The following is a 10,983-nucleotide window of genomic DNA, read 5'->3' on the forward strand; positions in this document are numbered from 1 at the left end:
ACATTTGTATGTTCACTGGAATAGCACTTCTAAATTTCAAGACTTTTTCCTTTGCATTCACAACTTGGCTCTATGGCAAAAGAGGACTAGCTTAAAAAAAAAAAAAAAAAAAATATATATATATATATATATATATATATATATATTTCATAGAGAGGAAGGAAGAGGAATAGCAAGTTAGAAATATTGATGAGAAACATCAATCAGCTGCCTCCTGCACACCTCCTTTTGGGATGTGCTCACAACCAAGGCACATGCCCTTGACCGAAATCGAACCTGGATCCCTTTAGTCCGCAGGCTGTCGCTCTATCCACTGAGCCAAACCAGTTAGGGCGAGGCCTAGCTTTTTACAAAAATATATTTTTATTGGTTTCAGAGAGGAAAGGAGAGGGATAGAGAGCTAGAAACATCAATGATGAGACTCATTGGTCAACTGGCTCCAGCACGCTCCACACTGGGATCGATCCCACAACTCAGGCATGTGCCCTGACAGGGAATCAAACCTTAACCTCCTGGTTCATAGGTCAACGTTCAACCACTGAGCCATTCCAGCTGGGCAAGAAGCCTAGCTTTTGACATGCCCTTATCAGTAAGCTTAATCATTTCTAGATTTTGATTTGAGTAAGAGGTGCGCAACTCTTCCTCTCACTTGAATACTTAGAGGTCATTGTAGGGTTATTAATTGGCCTAATTTCAATATTGTTGCATCTCAGAATAAGGAGGCCCAGGGCAGGAAGATGGGGAATGACCCATCAGAATACACACAATACTTATCAATTAAGTTTGCTGTCTGGCATAAATGTGGTTGCTGGCTCCCTAAAGCAATTACAACAGTAATGTCAAAGATCACTTATCACAATAATGAAGAAGTTTGCCCTAGCTTGTTTGGCTAAGTGGATACAGCATCAGCCTGTGGACTGAAGGGGGTCCCAGGTCCCATTCCAGTCAAGACACATGCCTAGGTTGTGGGCTCGATCCTCAGTAGGGAGCGTGCAGGTGGCAGTCAATCAATAATTCTCTCTCATTAGTGATGTTTCTCCCTCTCCCTTTCTGAATTCAATAAAAATATGTATTTAAACAAATAATGAAAAAGTTCGAAATGTTATAAGAATTACCAAAATGTGATATAGAGACACAAAATGAGTAAATGCTGTTTTTCTAATAAGCTTGCTCAGTGTAGGGTTGCCACAAATGCTCAAGATGCAGTATCCATGAAGCACAACAGAACGGAGTGCAATAAGGTACGCCTGTATCTTTTATAGTACACTAGATATCTTTGTTACCTAAGCTTTTCTTTGTTTCATCTGAAATCCTCTGAATCACTCCTAATAACCTATATGCATTAACCTCATTCTAGTTTTTCCTTTCCGTTCCTTCTCTCAGGTAATTTTTTTATTCCATTCTTTTGTCAGAACAGGTAACATTTAGGTACTGTTCTTCTACTTATCTCTACTCTTGATTTTAATCTTAGCTAAAAAAGATAAACAAAACTTCTTTTTTGCTGCATTTATAGCGAAGATAAAGACTATTCTCAGCAATCATCGGTCAACATTCCAGAAAAGGCTGACCTCACACTGAAGGGATGCAGTTATTGTGAAAGTCAACGTAGAACTCTGTCTCCTTGGAAGAAAAAAGAGGGTTGATAAGTGGTGGGGAACTAGAAGTGAACTGGCTACACAATCTGCAGTCATGTGAAGGTGGTGATCAGGGAGGTTGCACTGGTGTTACAAGATGAGGTCTGCTATGCTCACTTCCCTGTCAATGTAAATATTCAGGCGAAAGGTTCTTTGTTGAAACCCAAAATTTCTTGGGCTAAAACACAAAACAAAATACATGAAATATTCACTGTCAGTCTTTTTGCAGAAAATTTCCCAAACACGTCTTACTGATGAAATTGAGCCCTTAAATTCCTTCAGGAAGGGCTAGTGAGTACAGTATTTCCCGAGTTTTTGGCATATTCAAATTGCTTTTCTAGTCTTGACACTCGAAGGACAGTTGACTGATCATGAAATCATTGGTTAGCATTTTCTTTCCTCATGTTGCTCTACTGTTGAGTTTATCTTCTTGTATGAACTTTTGATGTTCAAATTCAGATCTTTTATTTCCAGAGTTTTCTTAGATAGTTTTAAATATACTTTTTTTCTTCTTTAGGGACAATAATTACACACATTAGATTTAAAATATTTTTATTGATTTCAGAGAGGAAGGGAGAGGGAGAGGCAGAGAGAAACTTCAATGATGAGGGGGAATCATTGATCAGCTGCCTCCTGCATGCCCTACAACCCAGGCATGCGCCCTGATTGGGAATCAAACCATGACCTCCTGATTTATAGGTTGATGCCCAACTACCAAATCACACTGGCCAGGCCACATTAGGCTTTTTTGGACCTATCGTCCATTTAAACTGTTAAATAAAAAAAATGAATCTCATTTTCTGATTGTTTTCATGTTTTTCTTCAGTGTATTTCATTATATGCACATGGGAATCTATTGATCCTTGGTAACTTTATTATAACTGAAGTCTTCATTTCTGACTTTTTTCTTTCTCTTTTCTGAGTTTGATCTACTCTTACTTGATTTCTTCCTGGTTTTCTTCCCTTTCTTTATACTTTTACATTTCTGATTCAAGATGTTGCTCCCCTCTTCCCCCTTCCCCATCAATTGAAATGCTTTGATTCAGTTTCTTTCTTAGAGCAGTTCTGTATGGAGATGGTCCACTCTTTTCTCTTTCGATTTGTTTCATGATCAGAGTTCCTAGTCCATGAACACATTTTAAGTTTACTTTCTTTCTTTTCCTGTAGCATCATTATTTTTCCCCCTTTTTCTTTCTCTTCACTGCCATTTCTCCAAGTCTCCATATCTTCACCCCTTCCCTATGAAGCAATGCTTACAATTTAAGACTGTCTATTTTGGTAGATTATTTTCAAGTTCCTCTCTGTGGTTAGAGCTAAAAACTATCAAATTTCAAACCTGTATTCAGTATTTTGGAATTTAGTGTTGAACTTTTCCCCTTGGAAGTGATATTTTGTGCTTCATCTAAGTCTTCCATGCCCCGAACTCTTTCAGTGAACTTGTTAAGCCTTCCCTCTCCCACTCTTCACATCCACAGTAAGAGCAGAAGGAGCTCTTAGAAACTGATTTATTTCTCTACTTATATGTAATCTGAAGGTTGTGCTAATCTCTTTCTTAATAACACTGAAGGCATGGGTAGGCTTTGATTTATATGTGCTCTTTGTTGGTTTTATAGGTTTATAGAAAGGTGGGTGGGAAAATTGGATCAGGCCAGAAATAGAAGTCTACACATGCATATTTAAGTAGTACATTAGAATATATTATTTTAGAAATATTGCTTTTGTCACTTTCTGAAACACTTCATTTGTCATTAGATTCACTTTTTGTATCATCTAATAGTTTTCCAGAGTAAATCTTCATTTTTATCTCATTTGGTTCAGAAACATAGTTTGCTCTATAGGAGTTTATTTGTAAATTCCACAATAACATCTTATAGGATTACTTTTTATGGTGATTTGTAAAAGGTCTTATAATTCTTAATACAGGTAACATTTATAGGACACTTAGTATGTGTTAGGCACAGCACTTAATGTGTAGTGATATATTTAATCTTTACAAGTACTATTTACTATTTTATAGATGAGGAAGTAGAAGATCAGATAATTACTATTAGCCCAAGGCCATACAGCTAAAATGAACACTAATAATATGAGTCAAAGGAATGATCTTAAATCCAGGTTAAATTTTAACTGCTTTTCTCTCTCTCTCTTTTTTTAAATTATGGTTCTGTTATTTAACATCTGCATGCTTCGAAAACAAGGATCAAATAAAACTGTTTCAGGTAATGTGACTTTTTGAACACTGCTTTTCAAAATAAAACTGAAAACTCGTGTTAGGTGACTAAGTCCTTGAATATATGGTGACAAGATGACTGCATGTGAAGAAACCTCACCTACTTTTGAGCATATATGGTAACTCTTTATTCAATAAAGTGGAAGGAAAAAGAGAATATCTAAAATTCATGCACTGAGTAATATAAACCTAATATTTAGAATAATGGAGGTAAATACTAGATAAGAAAGGTAAATGAATTAAAAGTAGCTGCCTCAAGAGAACTGAATTGGGAAAGGGACCGCTGCAATTATTTTTTTTGAAAGTACTTTTATCAGTTTAATATTGTACCATCAAATGCATGTCTTTTACAAAAATAAGTATTATTTTTAAAAAGTATAAACTACTTTTTGAAAATTCATGAAATTAATAAAATTTGAGAGACATTTGGCATTGGCAAATTTATGTAGGAAGGCAAATTTATGCTATCTTTTTGGAACGCAACTTGACATTATGAAAACCTTTTGACCATGTAATTCCATTTTTACAAATCTTCCTACAGGACACAAGAATCTATATGGAAGGGTTTCTTGCAGCAATAATGTAATAGTTAAAAAACACACTGTCATTAGGAGAACGATTAGCAATAGGTAAAAGTGAAAAACATAAATTGTGATGACTAGCACAACTCACTTTTATATGCTGGTGCATGTAGAAATATATATATATATATATATATATATATATATATATATATATGGACTTTAGAAAGATACTAGAAGGAAAAGCTAAACTCTTAACAGGTTGAGAATGGGATGGTAGAATGAGTTAAACATTTTTATATTTTTCTTTTTTTTTTTTTAAATAGCAAAAAGTAAAACAAAATATAAACTTTTATAGTGGCAAAATGTAAAGAGTCACAAATAAGTAGAATTTCATTTTCCTACTATAACTGTCACACTGATGAACATTCCTCCCTATAGAATCTACAAAGTATTTAAAAGATACAGCTATTAACTTGTTGAATAATCACACAAAAGTTCCAATGAAAGTCTAAACATTTCTGGGAGAAATTTTACAGAAAATACTTGAGATTCTAAATGTATAAATATGCAACCAAGTAATGATAGTATAATTTTGATATAAATAAACTCATTGTTAACAGCTAGTATACAAAATATCACCCACATAATTTTCAAAGTTTTATATTTTGACACGAAATATGTTTCCTAAGTCCTTAAATTTGAAAATTGTATGTGAACTTACAAAATTCAAAATAAAAATTAGTAGACACGCTATAATGACTGGACTCAGTAGAGGCTTAATGAGCTATTTAGCTCTTAGGTCTCTTCCCTATTCCACCATAAGATGGAAAGCACAATCCAGCACAGTGATACAATTCACCAGCCTAAACGGATATGCCTTCATTCTTTCTAAGCTTACTGTAGGAGGAAAATAAATGGTAAGGATTTGGAATTACTGAGTTTTTGTTTCCCACAAGTTCTAGGTGAAATAAACTCAGGTTAATGCTACAATCAGGAGGAAATGGAAATTAATATCCTGAATAACCTACCTAGAGAAAGTGAAAAGTACCCAGGGAATGACGGGAGAGGTTGATATATTACATAACTATGCTCTAAGATTTAAAGTAACAGTGAGCAAAAGGAAGCTATTCCTTGGTCTGTAAGAAATACAAATTTCTACTTCTTTGGGTTCTGGTTCTATCACTTATGACTTTGGATGTTCACAATTACTTGAGTCTCAGTTTCCCTCTCTTCAAAATAAAGAAAACACTACTTACCACACAGAAAGGATGATAAAATAAATAATTCACATGAATGGACTTTCAGTTCTTCAGAAGAAAGCTATGAATCCTTAAGTATGAACCTGAAAAGCTATGAAAAATAAGACAATCATGTCAACATTAAGTCTGAAACATAGTAACCTAGAGTGTCTTTAAAATCATTATTAGCTATCAATTTACCCAAATGACAGAATTCATACTAAAGCTGTAATGCAAATGTAACCCGAGCGATCCAACGATATCATTTATTAATGTTAATATAGGGAAAACAAGTTAAACAGGTTATTCAGTATCATGCTGACTAGAAATAACCTAAAAATATTAATGTAACCTGATGATATTCTCTTGGTGCTTATTTTTTAAAAACATATTTGGCACAGTTGCTCGAAAGTAATCACTAAGCAGTGATAACTATGGGGAATTGATAATAAAACCATCACCCTGGCTCCGTTGGTTGAGCATTGTCCTGTGCACCAAATGGTCACCTGTTTGATCCCCCCAGTCAGGGCACATAACCAGGTTGGCGGGTTCCATCCTGGATCAGGGTGAATACAGGAGGCAACCAATCAATGTTTCTTGTTTTCACATCTATGTTTGTTTCTCTCTCTTCCTTCCTTCCTCCCTCCCTCCTTTCTCTTTCTTCTCTCTCTCTCAAAAAAAAAAAAAAAAAAAAAAAAAAAAGGTTAAACACTTATGGTTACACAATGGGTTATTTTTCTGGTGTATAAAATAATCTGAAACTAACTCATTAAAGTTTTGAAACCTAAAATTAAAGTATCAGTTGGTATTAACCAATACTTTTTGAGCAATAGATACAAATCATTATGCTAAGCACCAGAAATACAAAAAAAAGTGTTATAGATTTAATATGTCCTAGGACTAGATGGCAAAACTATGGCCAAATAGAGGGGAAGACAAGAAATGACTGTATTAAGGGATACTGTATACAACCAGTTCTTTAAGAAAGAAGTAGGAATTGGATAACACAGTGAAAAGGGACAAAGAAAAAGGAATTCTGGAAAGATAACATTTAAATTATCATTTATAGCAACTTACATTTTCTTATACAATGGTCACAAATGATTAGAAATTTACAGAAACCTTAGGAAGGAGGGAGGCAGATTTCAGCCCATATTTTAGATTAGAAAAAGGAAGCTCAAGAGATTAGGGAGTTTGCCTAAGATCACAGGTCAGGAGGTGGCAGAGCTAGAACCAGACCAGTTTGCCAACTCTGTCCAGAGCTCATTTCTACTCTGCCAAGTTATCAATATTAAACTGAGAACTAGAAGGGAGCTCAGAAATCTAACGCAGTGTTTCCCTAACCAATGTGATACACTCTGTGGGACATGCATTAAAATCATATATTCCCAGACCCACTACAAGCCCACTGAATGAAAACCTCCGGGAGAGAGGTTTTGTATTTTTACAAGAAATCCAAGAGGTGATTTCTAGTGACTAGCTGAGCTTGGGAAATACTGTTGCATATCTATATGTCCAATATGGCATAGATGCAGCTATTTCAATGTACACCGATTACATCAATGACGTAACCTACCCTCTAAGTGCTCAATAGCCACATGTGGCTAGTGACTGCTCTACTGTACAACACAGAGAGAGGACCTTCCTATTACTGCAGAAAGCTGTCTGGGATGAGGATTCTAGACCAACCCTTCAACTGTGAGGATAAGAAAACAGGCACAGGATCTTGTCTAATAAGTGCCATGAAGTTAGTTAGTGGCAGACCTGAAATCCTAACCTACTCTGCCAATTCCCCTCTTATTATATAATTTAATCTCACCTCAAATTCAGGGTTTATTCAAATATAATTATTTTCTTTCCACTCTTGTGGATCCAGCAAAGGAAGAAGAAAAACTCTAAATCTGTGTGGGGAAAGTTCTAGATAAAAGGTTCATTAAAAAAAAAAATATATATATATCACAAAATTAAATCTAAACCAGCTGCAATTACTGTATAAAATTAAAAGTAATCTTAGTTAAGAATATCCTAGTGTTAGGAGGCATATTCTAGCCTGCTTGAACTATTTTAAGTCTTTCCTCTTCTAGTGTCATGATATTTTTATCTTTAACTAGATCCATTTCACGACTTAACTTAAAATTATACATGTGAAATGGTTAAATCTTACTAAGCAACCAGTTTAAAGATGAAAAACTGAGAAACAAGTGGCAACCAAAAAACTTGTCTAATTTTAAAATGTGGCCACTCAACCACTGAACACTCCTGGCTTATAGTAATTCAGTGATTTAGTATTTATACCTTACAACATTGCATTCACTTCTAAGCATAATTTTACCTTTTGACTACTGTGTCATGTTATAAAACAAGTTAAATTGTGTTAGCTTCCAATGAAACTGAGGAACGAGAAGCACCTGAACATCTAGGAAGGCTTGGGTACTAATTAAATGAACATAACCAGCCATAAAATACAGCAATGTCTTCTTTAAAACAAAACCAGTTGTTCCTGTTTAGTATGTTTAGAATGCAAATATCTCCAAAGTTAGCCAACTTAAGTCATGACAGTTCATGTTTAAAGCAACAGGAAATAACTTGGAGCTCCATACGACAGCATCTGAAGCTCTGAAGACAGAATTATACAGCTCTATTAATTCCTCTTAGTATCTACTATTCTTTGTCATGTTAAATTCCAGTGACTAAATTTAGAAATACTGTATGTCAAAGTTTGTACAAAATTAAAAATCAAATGATTAAAGGACATGACCCAAATAAGATACTATGAACCCATACTTATTTAAGACAGTTTTTGCCATAATTTACAAGGCACCCATAAGCCTGGGATGGGGTTCTATATAAATAGAAGCAATTTGTTATTCAGAGGAGGTGGTGAAAAAGACAGCTATTTTCTTTCTAAACACTGTCAGATGTTGAGGTAAACATATGAAAAAAAACACCATACAGTCTAAGCACACCGGAGCAGAGCAGCAGTCTCTAAGCCATAAAAAGGGGAGAGAAAAAACCGTGTGCTAACATTTTAACCGGGACTGGGAGTTTAAAATGGCTTTTAGACCAGATTCATTACTTCTACAGTTTTATCTGTTGTGTCTTAACTCCCACTTCACCATATTAGGAAGATTCTTAAGCCAACAAAACTACTTTTGGTGGCAGTATAGCTCACCAAATTGAAGGAGAACATTAGGAAAAGGCTCCGTGACAGACAATAGTAGGAACTGAACTCTCAACTAGCAAGGGCTCAATCCTGGCGCACAACAACGTAAGGAGCATGAAGCATATTGCAAACTCTGAGCGAACATTAAAGTGTTGCAAAAGTCTCAAATCTCATAAAAGAGTTGGGGGAGAAAACAGAGACTGCAATGACAGCATTGCGTAGGAGGGGCCCTGAGAAGGAAGACCAGCTTGAAAGGAACACACAGGCCAAAAAGAGGGAAGGAAGGGGGTCTTCAGATCATCCCTCTACCAGGAGAAGCGTGACAGCTTCACTGCTGTCCCCAAGAGGCAATTTTAGGCATCCTCGAGGGAAGTGGTTTAGGCAACAAGCAAAGGTTGGACTGGAGAGATGATGCTAAACTTCCTAACTCCAAAAAGACGCACTATTGAGAGACGACAGCCCTGAACTCCACAGGCCGCAATTCCCCAGCTTCCTGTAGAAAAAATATCCATCATTCTCAGTCAGATAAGCCGGCAAAGCTTTTCAGCTGGCCCCTCACCGTGCCTCCAGCCCTCCTCCCTCCACCTCCCCGCAGGTCTTGCCTGGCACACAAAATACAGGCCAACGGGCCGTGGGTGGGTGAGGAGGATGTGAGAGAAGATTTGAGAAGTAAAAAAGGGAGCAACTCAACAAGGACATGAATGAGACTCCAGGGTCTATGAAGGGTAAGCAAATAATTAGTACTGAAAAAAACAAAACAAAATAAAAAAAAACAAACCCGGAGAGCTTTCCTGGGCAGCAGGGAACGTGTGTCGGGACGGACGCAGAGGGCAGACTACCTACCACTGGTCAGAGAGGCTGCGGAGGGGACGGCGGCTTTGGGTGACCTCTAACGTCTCTTCCCACTCTGAAACGTCAGGATTCTCACTTCACCAAAGGGAACGGGAGGGTCCTGGGAGCCCACCGCCGGGAACCCTTTTAAAACCACCGCAGCCCGGGCGGCCGCCTCCCGAACACCACTCCCACCGCTCCCTCCCACACGTGCCCACCCCGCCCCCTTCGGCAGCCACCTCCACGTGCAAAACGCCTCGCGGCGCTCGCCCCGAAGCGGAGAGGGGCTCCCTCCCCAGCACAGCCCCACAACCGTGCCCCCGGGGGCAGGGAGGGCTCCTCTCTCCCACCCTGGGCCGCTAAAAAAAAGTAAAAGTCACAAATCTAGCGCCCCCCCCCCCCCTCCACCAGCCAGAGCTGAAGGGGGAGGGGACGGGGAGCAGAGAAAACTTTCTCCCCAATGTTTTCCTCCAGAGAGTGTGCAGAGAGCGGAGAGAGAGAACCCCGACGAATCCGGGGCCGAGGAGGTGGGGGGAGGGGAGCACCCCCCCCCCCCGGAATCGTTTAACGGCCGGTAGGGGGAGGGGAGCTCCGGAGGGTTGAGGGGGCGTGGGATGGAGAAACGGGCCCGGGCGCGGGGTCAAAGAGCTGCAGGGGCTCCTGGGGTCGGGAAGCTGCAGGCGTCCCCCCACCCCCTTCGCCCGGCACACAAAGCGGCTGCGGCGCTCGGCTCTCACCAGATCCTTTGTGTTTTCCATCAGGGCCTCATGGGTAGGGGTTGTCCGTGCTCCCCAGGCCCGCGGCGCCCCTTCCCCGAGCAGGGGGCAGGCACCTCTCCCCGGGGCAACGGCGGCTACAGGGGTGCCCCGGCTGGGCCCAGACCCGCGGCGGCGGCGGCAGCCCCCGGATTTCCCCCCTTTAACTCGGGTGGCCCCAGGATATCAACAACATTAGCATAGCCCTCCCTCAGCAGCGCGCCTGCGCCGTGACCCGCGCCCCGATTGGCCCACTTCCCTACCTACCCTCCTCGCCCGCGTCCAGCGTGGGACCCTCGGCAGGCTCCGTACTCCAAGGGCCGTACCAAGACGGAGGGGGGTGGAGAACACAACAGGGGCTCGCGGTCAGGGGAGCGGTTAGAAAGCCAGGCGGAAGAGGAAAGGTTTCATTCAGTCATCTGAGTTTATAACCTGGCTTTCTCGTGCTCCTTTCAATCAGTTGCCGCTGCGAAGTTGTGTCGGAAAAAAATTTTCCACTCCAGTCACGCCGCCTCCCCCCACCTCCTCCACCCGGAAGATTGTTCCTCCCCGAGGAACTCCCACACGGGAGGGGCGCGTGCGGGGGGAGTGGGCGTTACGTCGGGCGA

General features: G+C 39.8%; 1 protein-coding gene across 8 annotated transcripts in view; it reads right to left on the minus strand.

Moving 5' to 3' along the window:
* Positions 1-10,919, minus strand: part of MBTD1 (mbt domain containing 1) — a 46,358-nt gene extending 35,439 nt beyond the window's left edge. For 4 of the 8 annotated variants that reach the window (XM_084863476.1, XM_084863478.1, XM_084863479.1 and 1 more), the window contains exons 1-2: positions 10,358-10,607; positions 5,645-5,738 (exon numbers count right to left, since the gene is read on the minus strand). The gene's annotated coding sequence lies outside the window, so the exon portion shown is untranslated. Of the gene's footprint in view, positions 1-5,644; positions 5,739-9,632; positions 9,697-10,357; positions 10,608-10,642 lie in introns of those variants that run through there. The other 4 variants (XM_084863477.1, XM_084863475.1, XM_084863474.1 and 1 more) reach the window with 3 other exon arrangements.
* Between the last annotated feature and the right edge of the window lie 64 nt (positions 10,920-10,983).

Source organism: Pipistrellus hanaki (assembly GCF_964339955.1).
Source record: "Pipistrellus hanaki genome assembly, chromosome: 16".
In the NCBI taxonomy this organism is placed as follows: domain Eukaryota; kingdom Metazoa; phylum Chordata; class Mammalia; order Chiroptera; family Vespertilionidae; genus Pipistrellus; species Pipistrellus hanaki.